We start from the raw sequence: 18,175 nt of genomic DNA on the forward strand, positions 1-18,175 counted from the left end.
TGCTAATATGTCATAGTTCATTTCTATAAGACATCAAAACATTTTGTGGTGTTGCTCGTATAAAATGTATTGTAAAATATCACTTAGAAGATGGTTTTTATTTTTAATTGACTATAGAATATATTTTCAGCATAGCCATTTTTAATTTTAAAGCAACTTGGTTTTAGATGTGGGTTTAGCATGTGGCTGAATACCAGTGGCAATTCACACACGTATCCCTTCTGCCAAGAGTTAACAGCAGTAAAAGGTCCAGGTTTAATAAAATATGATGCTTAAGTTACATCTATCTAAAGGTTCCTTTCAAAACCAATAAAAAGTTTGGCTTAACTTGCCATCGAGAACTGTATTCAAACCTTCGGGTACTAGGACCTTAAAACCAAACCCCTGGGATTCTGAATGTGTTGCTTCCCCAATGCATATGGGAGTCTTTGGGAACCTGTAACACAACTATTTCTTTTAGTAGAGAAAATTAAAAACATCCCATTAGATAAGGTGAATTAAGTTAAAAAAACACATGTATTTGAGGGATGACAAACTTCACAGTTTTCTTCTCACTGTGAGCAGGATAACATTCGGTTCTGCAGGCATAACCTTGGGCTCAGATGTCCAGTGGCAGAAAATCCACAGCGGTGTGACTGCAATAATAGAAGGCAATTTTAACCTCTCCTAAGCTAGCGCCAGCACAGGCCCATAAATGGTTATGTTGGCTGGGGAGGAGAGTGGGCAGGATAGCCAGCAGATGTGTTGATTCATGACTTCTGAGAAGATTGCCAATGTAACTTCTCCCATAAATGTGTCTATGCTTTTTCCATGCATGAAGTGCCTTTGGGGTTGCCAACTTTCTAATTGCACAAAACCAAACACCCTTGCCCCGCCCCTGTCCTGCCCCTTCTCTGAGGCTCTGCCTCCTGCTCACTCCATCCCCCTCCCTCCATCACTAGCTCTCCCCCACCCTCACTCATTTTCACCAGGCTGGGGCAGGAGGCTGGGGTGCAGGAGGGGGTGAGTGCTGTGGCGAGGGGTGCAGCTATGGTGTGGGGCTGGGCATGAGAGGTTTGGAATATAAGGGGGGCTCTGAGCTGGGGCTGAGGGGTTCAGACTGCAGGAGGGGACTCAGGGATGGGGCAGGGGGCCGGAGTGCAAGAGGGGGGTCAGGGCTCCGGCTGGGGGTGCGTGCTCTGGGATGGGGCCAGGAATGAGGGGTTTGGGATGCAGGAGAGAGCTTAGGGATGGGGCAGGGTGTTGGGGTGTAGGAAGGGATGAGAGTTGCAGGATCTGGAAGGGAGTTTTGGTGCGGGTGGGGAGACAGGGCTGGAGCAGATGGTTGGGTTCAGAAGGAGGTGTGGGGTGCGGGCTCTGGAAGTAGCTGGTATGTCTGTCTCCTAAGTGGAGGGGCCAGGGGCTCTGCGCACTGCCCATGTCTGCATGCACCACCCCTGCAGCTCCCATTGGCTGCTGTTTCCGGCCAATGGGAGCTGTGGAGCCCGAACTTGGGGCAGGGGCAGTGTGCAGAGCCCTCGTGCACACCCTGCTCCTGCACCAAGGGGCCGGACATGCCGGCCACTTCCGGGAGCCAAGGGAGCCTGCCTTAGCCCTGCTGCAGTGCCGACCAGACTTTTAGCAGCCTGTTCAGCAGTGCTGGCTGGAGCTGCCAGGGTTCCTTTTCAACCGGGCATTCCAGATGAGATATAAATATTGCTGATAGGCAGAGCAGAGCATCTACAGGAGTGGATTAAGCCTCTGAAATTTTTCAGTCAAATAGTACATTCACTGCAAAATGCAGTGTTAGAGTGTCTGAAATGTTTAGTATGATCCAAACTATTTTTGTTTTGTTTTTGTTGAGGAAAAACTGGGATAAAATCAATTTCAGTTAGAAACAAAACAATTTTTTTTTCATTCAGTTTGGTGACCGAAACAAAAAATCAAGTATTTGCTCAGCTCTACTCTGAAAGTGTCTCGTTTGAACTCTGCTAATATGCAGTGACCATATCTAGAATCACTGGTAGTCTGCTGATATCTAACAGCTGAGGATTTCTCCCATGGGTTGCAGACTTGTGTTCAGATTGGATCCCATGTTTTCCTGTTGCCAGATAGCTGTGGCATAATCTGACTTTTTTTGGAGGGGGGTCTTTTCCCCATTTGCAGCAGATCTGTCAGCTGCAACAGTTCTTCTTAGCTGTGGTCTCCACTGCAGTGTTTCATGCTTTTATCATTTCAAGGCTAGTTTACTACAAGGCACTTGGATTTGGAGTATAAAACTGCTTTAGCATATTAGGAAAAGCAGCAGAGAGTTCACATGGTCTCTTATAAAGAGTGAGCCTTTATTTAACACTTCAGTAGAATAAGGATGTCTTCTGTTTACTGATTGGTGTTTTCAAGTCAGCAGAATGACATGCCATTTGATTCTCTTCTTACAAATCAGGAGTAACTCATTGAAGTTAGTGAAATTACAGTGATGTAAAAGGGCTCTAAGAGAGCAGCCAGGCCTATAATATTAACAGTTCATTTAAGCAGACAATTGGAACACACACAATACTAATATGTTAATGTGTCTTAGAGCACTACAGATCATATCTCTTGATGGATAAAGGTCAGAACATAAGTATTCTATGCTCTTCGCTGGCTGTATGGTTCAAAGTTCTGGCTACCATCTACAAATCCCTGAGTGGTAGGATCCAGTTACCTGAGAGATTGCTTCCACTGGATCACTGTTGTTGACTCTTTTGGGGATGAAGTTCTCTGAGACTGGCACCAGATATTCCTCAGGGAGGCCTCGGGAACCTGCTTCTTTAGATGATCTGACAGAACTAGTGCTTAGCAAACTTTAAGGTGCAACGAAAGACCTATCCACATAATCTTGGGGCGATTTCTATATCATCTAAAAGCAAGGAGTGATGTTATGTTCTTGAGACTTTTTATTTAGTTAATGTTTTCTCAGTTGCTGTAGGGTGTCTAGGTATAATGTCTATAACTTATATATACACATGTATACACACACATTTTTGGGGAGTTGACTAATATATACTGGCTAGCATATAAACATATATTGTATTAATATGCATTATCCACACTATAAAATCTATGCATTAAGCACAAATATTGTAACAGTGAAACAGTATAGTCTAAACTGGCCTATATCATTATCCTGTTCACTTTATTCTAAGTATCCATAACACCTTGCATTTACTGAAGTAAGCATTTGGCACAAGCAGCTAGAATGAATGTATCTTGATTTTGACAAGTTTCCTATGTCTTAGTACAAGCTAGGGAAGTACTTTCACAGACCAATACCTGGAATGCTAGTATCCAAAACAAAGATAAGAAAGGAACAGAATAACAAGTTAGAGAACTGGAACAAACTGATGGGTTGGATTTTAGTAACATATAAAAAGAGGTTAAACTCGTAAAATCATGATAATAAATAATACCAGCTGAAATGTGTAATACCCCTTCTGCATAAAGTGAATGTAACATGACTGCTTTTCAGACTCTTGTATAGTATAGAACCTGTTTCCTATACCATATTTTAAACCAGACTGACATTGGTTATTTGGTTTCTTGAGTATATTTCAGAATGAACTAAAGGATGGTCAAGCAATTGACTATGCAAATTATCAGTGGGAGGAGAAGGAAGTTGCAGCAAAAAAAGGGTTAAACCATTTCTGAGAATAAGGAAAGGAGAAATAAGTTGTCTCACCTATGTTTAAAATAATCCTTGTAACCGTTTTATTGAGATACTCTAGTTCCTCATGTTTTGCAGCACAAACTTGAAATTTGGTAGGAAGGGTTACCTTCATGTTGGGACAGCAAAGGCACATTCTTCATGAAAATCCATCCAATAATTACAGTTTGAAAATACTCTTCACAGGCTTGTTTGGCAGGTAAATTCTCTCTCTGAACTGAGCATGCTCCAGCTCCTGGTTGAATGGGACATTTTTTCTGAAATTGCTCCTCCCACCACCAGGCACAGGAACTGAGAACAAGGAGACTATCTCTCCTGTGCTGTCAATGCTTATCGCTAGGAGCCAGAAGATGAAGGAAGCTTTTTGACTGGTATATAGAAAGGTAAGGAATAGATGGAGGTCAGAGACAAGATGGGCCAGAGAGCACAAGTGTAGCTGCAAAATGGAAAATGTGGCTGGGGTGAAACCAGCCATCTTGTGCCCTGAATGAGCCTGAGGTCCAGTAGAAAAATAATATGTTGTCATGTAATTAAAGAGGCCTAATTAAGGTTACATAGGCAATCTTAATGTTGGGATTGCCTAACTTTTGAATGATTGACTTTGAAACCATAATCATGTTCTTTTAACATATTTTTTGTATGTAATTGTTATTTGGATTGCAGAAGTACCTAGAAGCCCTAGCCAGAGATCAGGGCCTATTGTACTAGGCACTGTATACACATAATAAAGATACTCTATGCACCAAATAATTTATTCTCTAGGAATAAGACAAGAACAAGAGGTAGAAGAGCTGAGAGACGGAGTGGGGGGAAAAGACAAAATGACAGTGAAGCCTCTATGCTTAGATGACTACTATTTTCAGTTGCTGAAGGTACTGGTCTTTGCTTCATAGCAAACTTGAAGTATGTGTTTCATTGTAACCACACATGCCATTTTATGCTCACTAATATTATAGTATCTTTTAGTTGTGAACAGAGAAGACTACATAACCAAAACATTGTGCAATAATATTCCTAACAGCAGGTAGGAGCCAATTAATTTTATTATATACCGGTAATAAAATTTGACCTACTAAATAAAATGTATGGAATAATAGATGAGCTGGAGTGAAATACAAAGAAATAATTCCAGCCACACTTCTGCACTGAAGTGAAATAATTTCATTGCTTCATTATTTCTTCTTTTTATGTTCTATGGGCCAGTGACTGTTTCTTAATGTTGTAAATGGGTTGGTTGCTTCTAAATCTCTCTTCACATCCTCCAACTGTCCCCTTGACATAAATGGAGGGAAAAATAAAACCTAAACATGATGTAAAATGGGGGGGAGGGGTGGCAGTGGGGTAAATAGCATTCAGGCAGACAGACAACATGAGGTTCTATTCTGAACTCAGACATTGCATCAAAAAACTACTAGAGATAGGTGTTGAATCCAGATTGAATTCAGTTGGAGGTGGTCCTGCTTTGAGCAGGGGGTTGGACTAGATGACCTCCTGAGGTCTCTTCCAACCCTAATTTTCTATGATTTCAGGTTTGAGATTAAAAGAGGGCTGGAACTGGATTCTGACAGCAATGAGCTCTTGCAACCTCTTCATGAGATTTTATGTACCACATGAGATTGAGATAATTGGTCCCTTCTGACTTTAAATACAGATTCTAGGGAGAGAGAGGAATAGATCATATTTTAAATTACAGTTAGGAACCATTTCTTCACCAAATATCATGTGTGACTTTGGTCAGTGAGATAGGATGTACCAATCCCACAGTGAGCCTGAAGAGTTTAATGAGAACCTTTAGCAGGCCAAGGCTGATTGCACCCACACCTGCCGTGGGTATCAAGCCTGGAGGGTGGACATAAAATGGCTGAATCTGGGTCAGTTAGGGCCTGATCAGGAAGGCGAATAGATTTTGGTTCTCATGCAATGGCAGACACCTGATGGGTGTCAGGGAGCTGAGCTATGGTGCTGGCAAGCAGAACCTCCCTAAAGAAAGGTACATCTGCAACTGGGAACTGAACACAGTGTCAGGAAGTGTCTGCCGAGAACTCTTCATACGGGTGGAGGGCCTGTAGAGAGTAGAAAGATTTCTGCTAGGTTAGTGACTGTCCTGTGAGGACAATGGCAAAAACTTCCCTCCAGCAGAACCGGCTGCCTAGCAGAAACTGCAAAGAAGCTCTGCAGTGAGCCAGTGGAAGAGGCTTAGCTAGAGAACAGAACTGATTTCTAGGAGTATGGGAAGAGGCTGAGGCAAAAACCCAAGATAGGGTGAGGTAGGAAGTGGCCCAGGGAATCAGCCAGGTGATTGTGTAGTCAGCCCTTCACAGCCTAATACAAGGGTACCCGAACTGGAACCCAGTGGAGAGTGAGACCTTGAGTTTACCTACCAGCTCAGAGAGAAAGATGGAGCAGACCCCACCCCTTTCCCCCCAAAAAGAGGTAAGGACTACTGAAACTTCACCTTGATACAGGGGTAAGGACTAGTGAGTGTGGACTCAGACCAAAGGTCCAGTGTGAAGTTGACAAACTATTATTAGTTGGGCTTTTGGTATCCCAAAAGAGGTGAGACTTTGTGATCTGGTCTGAAGGCTGAGTTGCAAGAAGCAGCAGACCACAGCAGTGCTGAAATGGCTGTCAGTAGGGAGTGCTGAAGGAGGAGAACCTGTCATGTGCTGACTGGTGAGTTGCATGCTCATAGTCAGCACCCGCTATTAAAAACTATTGCTTCACTGTAGTACTCTTGTCTTTCAAAAGGTGCATGAAGTAGGGTTAGGAGACACATGATCACTACATGACACAAACATTCAATTTCATAAAGTAGTGTTTGCTTTAGCCACAAGTCACATCAGACCAGCTCACAACAGCTGGCACTCTTATTTGGAAACAAAAATGAGAAAGTTTTCACTTAAAAAAAAAAAAGTCTCTAGTGCTTATGGTTGCAAAGAGACCTTTACAATTGTTAACCAAGAGTATGCTGGTACAGTTATGTCTGCCTGAGTCAATAGATATCTCAGAACTATTGTTTCAGGCTGTGTGAACTGCCCCTGCTCTTTTCACTGTGGTGAAAGCCTCATTGTGATAATTCAAATATCATTGATAACCATTTCTCTGCAAATTAAAGCACACAGGAAGGGAGGGAGTGTAGTTAACAAGAGATCATGAGTAGTTTGATTAGTATCCTATTTTATTGTCTTGTGATATCTCAGGTGCAAAGAGATGGGTTGATAGGCAGAGCTTGGGAAAGTGACATTGCTTCTTTCCCCTATTCCCCAGGCTAGTATTCTACTATTGTAACCATCATGATCAAGTTCTGGATATATCAGATTTTACATTGTATAATATTTAAAATGTGATCATAAAGGAGTGTTGTGGTTAAATTTAAAATGAGTTTGGAATATGAAGCTAGGAGGCTAAATTATGTAGAAGAAATGTTATAAATTGCCATTTTAGGAGGACAGGATATATGGTGCACTTGGAGTCCTAGGTTCAAACCCTGATTTGGACAGATAAATCTGGTCTCATACTGTTCTCCTGCAGACATTTCTCTACATCAAAAAAACATCATACAATTTGGCACAACAGGCAGTTTCTGCTCAAGAGAAACTCAGAATTAACAGACTGTTGCAGTTCAGGATTAAAGTTCATTGGCAGAGCTGTATGGGGAAACTTTCACAGAATTTCACTACAGCAGATCTGACTCAAGGGTTTAATAGCATTGACTTGACTTTTTCAAAGAAAGAAGTCTTTTTATTTTCAAGCATTTAAGGAGGATTCCTCACAATGGAAATGTTTAAAAACAAAACCCCCAATACTATAAAAGCAATGGACAGTGTCTTGAACAACCAAATACACAGCATGAGGATTCAGTTAATGTTTGCAGACTGATGAAGTTGAATTCCAAGCATTTGTAAATAAATGCAGCCTTTTGGAAAAATCGGTGCCAAGAAAACTGGTGATTTTAGTGGTGTTACACTTCCATATGGATAAAGGCTTGTCTACACTTAAAATGCTATGTGGTACAGCTACACCATTGTAGCACTTCAGTATAGACACTACCTATGCTGCTGGGAGGCATTATCTTGTCAACATAGGTAATACACCTCCCTGAGTGAAGAATACTTCCAGTAACTTAGCTACCGCCAATCAACATAGCACTGTCTACATGAGGACTTGGGCCAACTTAACAACACTACTCTGGAGTATGGATTTTTCACATTCCCAAGCAATGTAGTTAAATCAACCTAATTTTCTAGTGTAGACCAGGCTTAAGGCTCAGATCCTCAAAGGCATTTAGGTGAGTAACTTCTATTGACTTCAATGGGAGTTAGGCCTAGATCCTCAAAACGGTATTTAGGCAACTAAGGGCTGTAATCCCACTACTTCCTCTGCAGCCATAAATTCCCAATGGCAGTAGTTTTAGAATGGGTAGTGGCACACACAGGAAGTTAATTGGGTAGATCTGGTTCTGATGAAGATGGAGGGTAGCCTCTGAGAGATTAATATTGGATATTTATGTTTGACTCTCTTGGGTGATGTCTGTATGTTAGTTTCTTCTGTATCTGATGACAAATTAGAGACATTACACTGACCCAACTGAGTCAGTGCAATTGCACTTTACTAAAGATGCAAACTCTTGGGACCCCACAGTGGAGGTCCATGGTCTCTGTATACCATAGAGTTCTCATCTGCCTGGTCTCCATGCACCCTACTCTAGATGAAATTTTGGGTGGAGGGCCCGGAGTGGGTGAGGTTATTGGATATGTAAATACATGGACCCACTGGCTAGTCTCTATTGCAGAAGGGAGCATACCACTGTGTAGGGACTGTTGAAATCCAGATTCTGTAGTAGTTGCCACAAAGTGGTTTTGCTGCTGCACCACAGTCCAAGGGGATGAGATGATTCCTGATTCCCAGAAAGATTTATAGAGAACAGTTACTCTGGCTGCATGTTGGGGTTAAGGATTTGAACTCTTTCCCTAATTTCCTACATGCCAGAATTTTCAATTTTAGGAGAGGAAGGGGCTTGAAAGCTGGTAAGGAAAATCTCCAGTTACAAGGATTCTTAAGAAGCAACAGAGGGTCCTGTGGCACCTTTAAGACTAACAGAAGTATTGGGAGCATAAGCTTTTGTGGGTAAAAACCTCACTTCTTGAGGTTTTTACCCACAAAAGCTTATGCTCAAATAAATCTGTTAATCTTTAAGATGCCACAAGGATTCTTAAATTTCTGTTGGAAGTTTGATGAAAGACATTTTGAATACTAATGTACAAATTTCAACTGGCCTATGATGTCCTCCCCCCCCCCCCCCCCAAAAAAAAATTTTATGTGTGAATGCATGCTCCAAAACCCTTCAGGTGCTCACCAGAATAGGAACTGCATACATAATTGCCAAATTGCCAGCACAAATTGCCTTTTCTATGTGTAACTATTTGAGGCCTTAAATAAGAAGCTGCCCCAGGAACAAGTCTGGAAAGGAACTACTGTATGTCTCAGTGAGACCCCATTTGAGACCTATTTCCTAGATTCCGAGGTCAGAAGGGACATCTGTGGTCATCAAGTCTGAGTTCCTGTATAAACCTAGAACTTATACAAAATAATTCCTAAAGAATATATTTTTTTAAAAAAATCTAATCTTTATTTAAAAATTGTCATTGGTGGAGAATCCACCATGGCCATTGGTAAATTGTTCCAATGGTTAATTACTCTCACCATTAAAAATGTATCCCTTATTTACAGTCTGCATTGATTTACCTTCAACTTCCAGCCATTGGCTCATGTTCACCTTTCTCTGCTGGATTGAAGTGCCCATTATTAAATATTTGTTCCCCATGTAGATAGTTATAGACTATACTCAAGTCCATTCTTTAACCTTCTCTTTGTTAGTATCAATAGACTGAGCAGTTTGAGTCCATTATTATAGAGAGGTAGGTTTTTTTGTTTTTTCTGCATGGGGCAGTAAGCTGCATCAACCCATGGCCAGATAAGTATACTCCCCTGCTCTGCTGCTGAGTCCATAGCAGGAAAGAATCATAGCTCTATTTATTCCCTGGCTTCTCTGGGTGGGAGTATTGCACATACTGCTCTTTCTGTCTCCCTCCTGATGCCCAACCCAAGATCTGGTAGATCCTCTTTCACCATGCAGGGGGATTGGGTTGGGGGCCTTACTCCCTTACATGTCCTCATGTGGGACATAATCGAGACCATTTTATGTGCAAAAAATTGGCTCTTATGCTTAAATTTTGCAGGGATCTGTATGACAGTGGCAGATGAACCTCCTGAGTTGTGTGTCCAGTTCAGTTCTGGTAAGTATACAGATCTGTGCATATTTATGCAAACCACTGCTTTAAAAAAATACTCTTGAAATGTTTTGAGAACAGACTTTCTCATGAGATTTCAAAGGCTTTCTGGTTTTTGATGAGTCAGAAATACTACACAAATAGAATAGCTTTACTCATAGAAGTTGTACTTCTGACCTCATCTAAAAGTAAACATGCTGAAGAATGAAGACTATTGCAAAAAGTTAACTGAAGTTTTTGTTTTTGTTTTTTTTAAACCTCAGACCATCAGTGGTATTTGCTTACCTCCTTTACAAAGTGCTTTGCAATCTACTGGTGAAAAGTACTATGTAAGAGCTAAGTTTCATTGTCTGTGCTTCAGGCAAAGATTTGAGGAGATTCTTATTTACTTTAATTTGTTTTTCTATCCCTCATATTAACACTTGACTGAAAAAGGGTTACATTTACAAAAAATGACCTCCTAATTTTGCACCCACATTCACCTGCACTAAAAAAACTCATAGACTTTTAGATATCTAACTGCAGACTTGCAGGTGTGGTCAGATAGCTAATAGTCTAAATAATATCCCAACAACTTCCTGTATTTACAATGGATTGTGGGGGTAAAATTAGAGGCAGGTTGTAAAATAATTGGGAGAATTTGATCTTTTAGGGTGCAGAATCCCACCATTGTTTAAGGCCCCAATCCAACAAAGCACTTCAAGCATGTGAATGGCCCTATTGAAGCAAATGGGACTACTCGTGTGCTTAAACATAAGCAAGTGCATTCGTGCTTTGATGGATTGGGGCCTAAGTGAAAATACAATGAAAAGCACCAGGGCACAGAGCCAGAAAGGGATTTAGGTGTTTAAATCTCAGATTTAGGCACCTAAATCCAAAATCTAGGTACTACTGTGATCCACACAACTCCTAAACAGCTTCTACCCAACCCTGTAGATGCCTAAACTTGCTTGGCACCTAAATTTTAATTGTAAGAGTCCCTAGGTGCCTACATTTCTGCCTATCTCCTGCCTAAGCCTTAGCATGAGCCTCAACCAGGTAGGGGAATGCCTATTTCATCTATGGGGCCTGATCTGGTAAGCATGTGTTGTACTTGTCTAAGTCCATGGGACATGGCAAGAAGGAGGACTCTCTCTTTATAAAGCAACAGAAGGTCCTGTGGCACCTTTGAGACTAACAGAAGTACTGGGAGCATAAGCTTTCGTGGGTAATAACCTCACTTCTTCAGATGCAAGAAGAAGTGCATCTGAAGAAGTGAGGTTCTTACCCACGAAAGCTTATGCTCCCAGTACTTCTGTTAGTCTCAAAGGTGCCACAGGACCCTCTGTTGCTTTTTACAGATTCAGACTAACACGGCTACCCCTCTGATACTCTCTTTTTATAATCTTTTGGTTAATAGGGCACTCACCCAGGATGGGACAGACTATACGCAAATCCCCCCTCTGCTTGATAAGGAGAAGGGATTTGAATAGGGGCCTCCTACCCCTCAGAAGAGTGCTTTTGTCGTCGAACTATGGGATATTCTGATGTAAGGAGCTGTCTCCATTTCTCTTGTGGAAGCTGTTCCACTTTGTATTAAATATTACGTGGACCAGAGAAATGACTCTCTAGTCCAATGGTGAGGGCAGTTATTCGTAGTCAAACCTCTTCTCCTTATTGGGGGAGGGAGGGAGGGTGAGTTGAACTGGTATCTCCCACATCCCTAGCCACTGAAGGACCCCAGCCAGAATCTTCTACTATGAACTGGGATCCAGCTGCTAGTCCCAGAATGGGATGGGACTTCCTCTTCCCCTGCATGGCTGCTCTCAGTGGTGGAGGGGAGAGATCAAACCCACCTCCAACTACCTCCACCAGCTGCAGGAAGTTCCGCAGCTGTGCTGCCTTCAGAGCTGGGGTCTGAAAGCAGCAGCCATGGAGCTTTCTGCAGCTTGTGGACATGAGTCTGATCTCCCCCATGCTCCTGGGAGTGCCCTGCCTGGGGGTTGCTAGCCCTGGACAGGCTGAGGCAGGACAGGACTTCCTCTTCCCCTAATAGCTGCTCTTGGAGGAGATCAGACCCACCTCCGGGTATCTCCCCATGCTTCAGGAAGCTCCCTACATCACAGCGGCCTCCTCTCTGTGTTTTGTGTGGAGTTGGCCAGAGAAAGGCATCTCATAGTAGCCCAGACTCAGGTGCCTAACTCCCGGAGAGGGTGGGGCTTAAGACACATCCTTTTTGTAAGCAACTTCCATTGACTCACTTAGGTGGCACCACACCTAGGGTGTTGGCTTTTACAGATCCATTCTTAGGTGCCTATCTCTCACCATTCATTGTTCAGGGAAACTAGGAACCTAACTCAGCCTTTTTAGAGTCCAGTGACTTTTCTAGGTGCTTAAAAGTTATGTGTTGTGATTCTGAGCCTCGCAACCCTTAAGTCCCTTTGTGGATCTGGGCCCAGTCTAAAATAATGCCATTTCATAAAACAATTACATTTTCTATATGTCTGAGATTTAATGCAGAAAGCCAAGAGATCTGTACAGAGTAGCAGGTCAAAGAAATTAATTTCCCAACAGCAAACAACCAACTTCTCCCCCAGTCCAGGCCTCTTTAGCCTCATGACATTGATTTTTGTGGATTGAAGGAGAAACAAGTTATAATACATTCATGCTGCAGGCTCAAAGCTCTGAGAGGGTGGCTGGTTGAATAAGAAGTGTGCAATTTTGTTTTTCTCAGTCTCCGTGTTAATAATAGTGAAAGAAATCAAATATCCCAGTTTATGTCTTATTTACAAAAGCCATTTCCAATCATTGTTACTAAGTCTATAACAGGAATCACACCACTGTGAGGTGCTGTCCTTCTGTTTAGTCAAGCATGGTTCAAAGAAACATCAATCCAGTATGCAATCAAGACTTCCCAGGGATGAAATCTGCCTAGCAAATTAAATGATTGATAGCTCAAAGAACTGAGCAATGTTTCCACATGTTGCCAGGCAGCTTCATCCAGTGGGAAAATAAATAAATAAACCCTCTTGCCTGGATCATTAATTATATTAAAATTCCCAATGCTCATGACTGAAAAATGAGTGTGATCTGCACAATCCGTTCAGTTTCATGTGTATTAAATAAGAGAAATGGAAAGCAATTAATATTGCTCAGTTGGAAAATACAAAATATGCCAGTCAATAATGATTGATCAGTTTGCATAGGTGCAAAATCTCCATTTACTACCTGACCTCCAGCTTGAGAACTTCTTTCTGATTTCTCTAAACTGGAAAGTTTCAGCAGTCATAATACCATAAACACAACACCTGGAATTTACTGGACAGACATTTAATCCCCACATCTCTTTATTGGTAGTATTATTGGCCAAATATACCATCTCTCTCTAGCTCTGCTTGCAAACCAAGCTCATTCTACAAACAATGTGTCACTCAACTCGAGGACAAAATGACACAGTACTAATATAATTAATTGTGCAGATCTTCATAATACGTTGTCCCTCTCTTGTGTTGTCTGCATGCCAGGATATCCGCTATAGCTGTCTATCTCTTTTGCATATTTAGTTAGAAATGAAATATTTAAAGTTAACAGCTATATTTAAATTGACCTAATTAGTATTCAGAGTTAATACTCTATTGAGATAAATGGGGCAGTTAACATCTCTGTTATTATTTCAGGCTCTCTGCATAGTCAGACAGATATAAATTAATCTGTTTCTTAATTCATAATTTGAAGGTTATCTTCACAAACATGAAGGATAGAGGTATAGGTGCAAACATTGTTCCCCTTTTTAAAGATAGGTACTAAGAAAATGCAGGGAATTACAGACCAGTCAGCCTAACATCAATATCTGGAAAGATACTGGAACAGATTATTAAACAATCAGTTTGTAATCATCTAAAGGATAATAGCGTTAAGGAATAGCCAGCATGGATTTATCAAGAACAAAACATCCCAAACCAACCTAATTAACTTCTTTGACAGGGTTTTTGGCCTAGTGAATGGGGTAAAGTAGTATACTTGATATATCTTGATTTTTAGTAAGGCTTTTGATATAGTTCCCCATTTTACTCTCATAAGCAAACTAGGGAAATGTGGTTTAGAGGAAATAACTGACAGGTGGGTGCACAACTGATTGAAAGAGTAGTTACTAATGGTTCACTGGGATGGTGTAGTTAGTGGAGTCCTGTAAGGGTCAGACCTGGGTCTGGTACTAGTCAATATTTTCATTAATAATTTTGATAATGGAGTGGAGAGTGTGCTTATAAAATTTGCAGATAAAACCAAGCTGGGACGGGTTGCAAACACTGTAGAGGGCAGGATAAAAATTCAAAATGACCATGACAAATTGGAGATTTGGTCTGAAATCAACAAAATGAAATTCAATAAAGACAAGTGCAAAGCACGACACATAGCAAGGGGAAAAAAATAAAATGTCCAACTATAAAATGGGAAATAACTGGCTAGGTTCTAGTTCTGCTGAAAAGGCTCTGAAGGTTATAGTGGATCACAAATTGAATATGGGTCAACAGTGTGATGTAGTTGCAAAAAAGGCTAGTATTCTGGGATGTATTAACAGGAATGTGTTATGTAAGACATGGGAGCTAATAGTCCTGCCCTACTTGGCACTGGTGGGCCCTCAGCTGTAGTACTGTGTCCGATTCTGGGCACCACACTTTAGGAAAGATGTGGACAAACTGGAGAAAGTCTAGAGGAGAGCAACAGAAATGATCAAAAAGGTATGATGCCCCCCCCCCCTTTAAAAAAAAAATTAAGCCTTACATGTTTAGTCTTGAGAAAAGAAGATTGAGTGGGGAACCAGATACATTTTAAGGGCTATTATAACGAGGACAGTGATCAGTTGTTCTCCATATCCAGTGAAGGTACTGCAAAAAATAATGGGCTTAATCTGCTACAAGGTTGACTAAGGTTAGATATGAGGAAAAACTATAAGGATAATTAAATTCTGGAATAGGCTTTCAAGGGAGGTTGTGAAGTCATCATTATTGCAGACTAGACAAATACCTGCCAGGGATGCTCTAGGTTCACTTTAGTTCTGCCTAAACACACTGGGCTGGACTTGATGACTTCTTACAATCTTTTCTACACCTACATTTCTATTATTCAGCTAATGTAAATTGGAATAGCTAGATTGAGGTCAATGGAGCTATGTTGATTTGCAACAGTTTAAGAGCCAGATCATCATAGTTTATATGAAAGCTTAGGTTCTGGAGCAGCCTCCAAAAAGGGTAACAAGCCATGAGATGGCCCAACGGAACCTGGATCTACTATTCCCCAAATACCCATTGATGTTATTTTGCCAATCCCTAGAATGACTGTCTTCTGGAGGTTGTAGCAGATGACTCCTACTGCATCTTTTGCTAGCACATAACTGACCCTTTACAGATTATATCACAATAGCTGGAAGGATCATGCCACGCTAGGTGGAGACTAGTAAAACTGGATAAAAGTAGAGATTAATTCCCAGCTGTCCCCAGGATGAAATGTCTTGCCCCTAATTATTAAACCAAATCTTCAGCTGGTGCAAATTGATGTCGCCTTACTGAATCCAATGAAGATCTATCCCTCTTTACTGTGATACAGCTAATTTGTCTCCTTATTGGACCAAAGTGTTCTTAAAGCCAGTGTAGTCTGCTGCTGGAGAGGGACGTTCAGTGTAGGGGGACATTTTGTCATAGAGCTGAGATAGTGGCTCATATTTCACCTCCCTCTCTGCAGTAGAGGTTAGGGCTGTGACTCAAGAAAAGGGGGATTTGCTGCTACTTCCCTACACCCTAAATCTTGTTCATGACTTGTGTTACTGCTATCTCTCCCTGAGTCAGCTTGAAATGTGTGAGCCCAAAATATGCCCGAAACACCCATGAGAATGGTGCACTATCTACTGAGTCCTTGTATTGACTAACTACCATCATATTAGTGGTGATTTTCATCTCACATTAGCAAAAATTACATTTGCTGCTATGAAAATCTTCCTCATAACTTTCAGCAAGTAGCAATTTCCTGTCATATACAATTAGCAACTTTCTATGGCATAATATTAACAACATTCTCATTATGTGAAAATTTCATGTCACCCACTAGTTTATCAGCAAATTTTGTTTCTAGGAACTCAATATTTTAGAGAGTTGCTAATAAGATGAACCTTTATGTGGTAGTGAGAATGAAATATTCTAACATTATGTACAGTCACCAATAGAAAATGAAAATCAGAGTATTAGTAACCTTCAAATCATATTAGTGTTTCCAAGCTAACAGATAGGATGATAATGAGTGTGTGTAATAGCAAAACGCTGCTAAGGAAAAATGTCATCTTTTTAGGTTATTTCTGCTTTCGATGCTGCATAAAAAGGATCCAAAATTGTATTAGTGATATATGGATTAAAGCAACATCAGCTATCAATGTGCATATGTGGATACTTCCTAATATGAGATGTATAGGCTCAGATCCTCAAAGGTATTTAGGCATCTAACTCCCTATAAAATTAATGGGATTAGGTGCCTAAATACCTTTTGGAGTTCTGGGCCATTGTCTCTTGCTTTTTTTGTGGATATATGGGAAGGACACAAATTTCTCCCCCCCCCCCCCCCCCACTTGCACACATTATGCAAAGGCCAAAGACAAAACCAAGAGCTGCTAACTCAATCCATCAAGGGATACATCACGCCCAAAAGGGTAAGGAACATGTGGGCATATAACACAACACAACCTCTGCACTAACTCACTGTGCAGGTCAGTCATATTTGGACCCCTTCACCCACACTGTGGCCCAATGAAGATAACAGGGCCCTATGCAGGTGTCATTGCAGGACAGACACCTTGAGAAGTAGGAAGCTCCACCTTAAAAGATTCCCCCACCTAGAACTGTTATGTGGAGTCTCATCATCCCAGGATCCCCCAATGCAGGTACCCCTAAATGGTACAATTTAGCGCTGAGTGTGCTTCCCAAACTGCTATGCTCCAACATCATTCACAACAATATACATATTCCACACACTGTATGGAATATGGGAGACAATTTGATATTGTTGATACCACTATTATAAAATTGCAAGGAATCCGACCATCTATGCCATGTAAGGTATCTGTGAAAATGTTATGATTTGCCAATTATGATGATCGTATTTATATGTTTGTATCACCTTTGTATTGTGAGTTATAGGTGTATATAGTATATCTCTATTTCCAAACTCGTGCTGTTTTTCTGGCTGACAGCCCCAGACAGATTGGCATCAGCGTGAGCGTGTTCAATGGCCCAGGTGGTCATCATCTTTACAATGGACCCACTGAAATGAGACCGGTGTAACACTGTATGAATCAGCAGGACTTGTAGGGACATGGTTATGGACAGAGGACTCCAAGTTTTTCCATGTCATGTGCTGTGAAGCTTGTGTTTGGGAAATAGGAAGTACAAGCCTCATGTCAAAAGGAATATAAAGGGTAGCTGCATCCTCTCCATTTGGTCTTCATTCCTGCTGCCTACCTCTGGAATAACTTCTACAAATGAAGCTCTGAACAAAGGACTGAATGACCCATCCAAGCTGTGGATGTGCTCCAGAGGGACTTTCAAGCCAGCAAACTCACCAATATTGCTAAGACCCTGCTATGTGGACTTTGAAGTCCCTGTATGTATCTATCTGATTGCTTTTACCATTTAACAACTCTTCTTGTTCTTTCCTTTTTCTTTGTAATAAACATTTAGTTTTAGACACTAAAGAATTGGCTGGCAGCATGGTATTTTGGGTAAGATCCAAACTAATGCTGGCCCTTTGGGGTCAGAAGAACATTTTGTATAGTGAGCAGAATTTTTAAATAACTTCTCACTCTACTGGACCTATGTGCTGATGGGAGCCAGAGAACTGGAATGCAATAAACGGGGTGGGGTGGGGTGATAATCAGCTTCTTGATAACCAGTGTAGGGTATCAGAAACACAGTTTGTGCCTGGTTGGTAAGTTTAACTTCAGTGTTAACCACCAGTTCTGGGAGTGTCTGCTCTCCCTTTTGCAGCCTGCCCTGACCTTGGTATTTTCAGTGAGGACTGCCCCAGGCACTCTGGGTCACACACATAGCACTAATGGACTTTACAGCAATGACAGAGCTGGATGAATAGCTTTAAAAATTCTTTCATTAGTATTTCTGTGAATAAAATGTGAAGTTTGATTCACTTTGTCATATTATTTGTTTACAAATATTCAGATTGTTCC

The 18,175-nt window shown here is 41.2% G+C and overlaps 1 long non-coding RNA gene across 2 annotated transcripts in view; it reads left to right on the forward strand.

Moving 5' to 3' along the window:
• The window catches only part of LOC128839521 (uncharacterized), a 36,471-nt gene extending 18,855 nt beyond the window's left edge, over positions 1–17,616 (forward strand). For both annotated transcript variants that reach the window (XR_008445466.1, XR_008445465.1), the window contains 2 exons: positions 9,922–9,978; positions 17,186–17,616. This is a non-coding gene — a long non-coding RNA (uncharacterized LOC128839521). The remainder of the gene's footprint in view (positions 1–9,921; positions 9,979–17,185) is intronic.
• Positions 17,617–18,175: the final 559 nt, after the last annotated feature.

This window comes from Malaclemys terrapin, chromosome 6 (assembly GCF_027887155.1).
Source record: "Malaclemys terrapin pileata isolate rMalTer1 chromosome 6, rMalTer1.hap1, whole genome shotgun sequence".
Lineage (NCBI taxonomy): Eukaryota > Metazoa > Chordata > Testudines > Emydidae > Malaclemys > Malaclemys terrapin.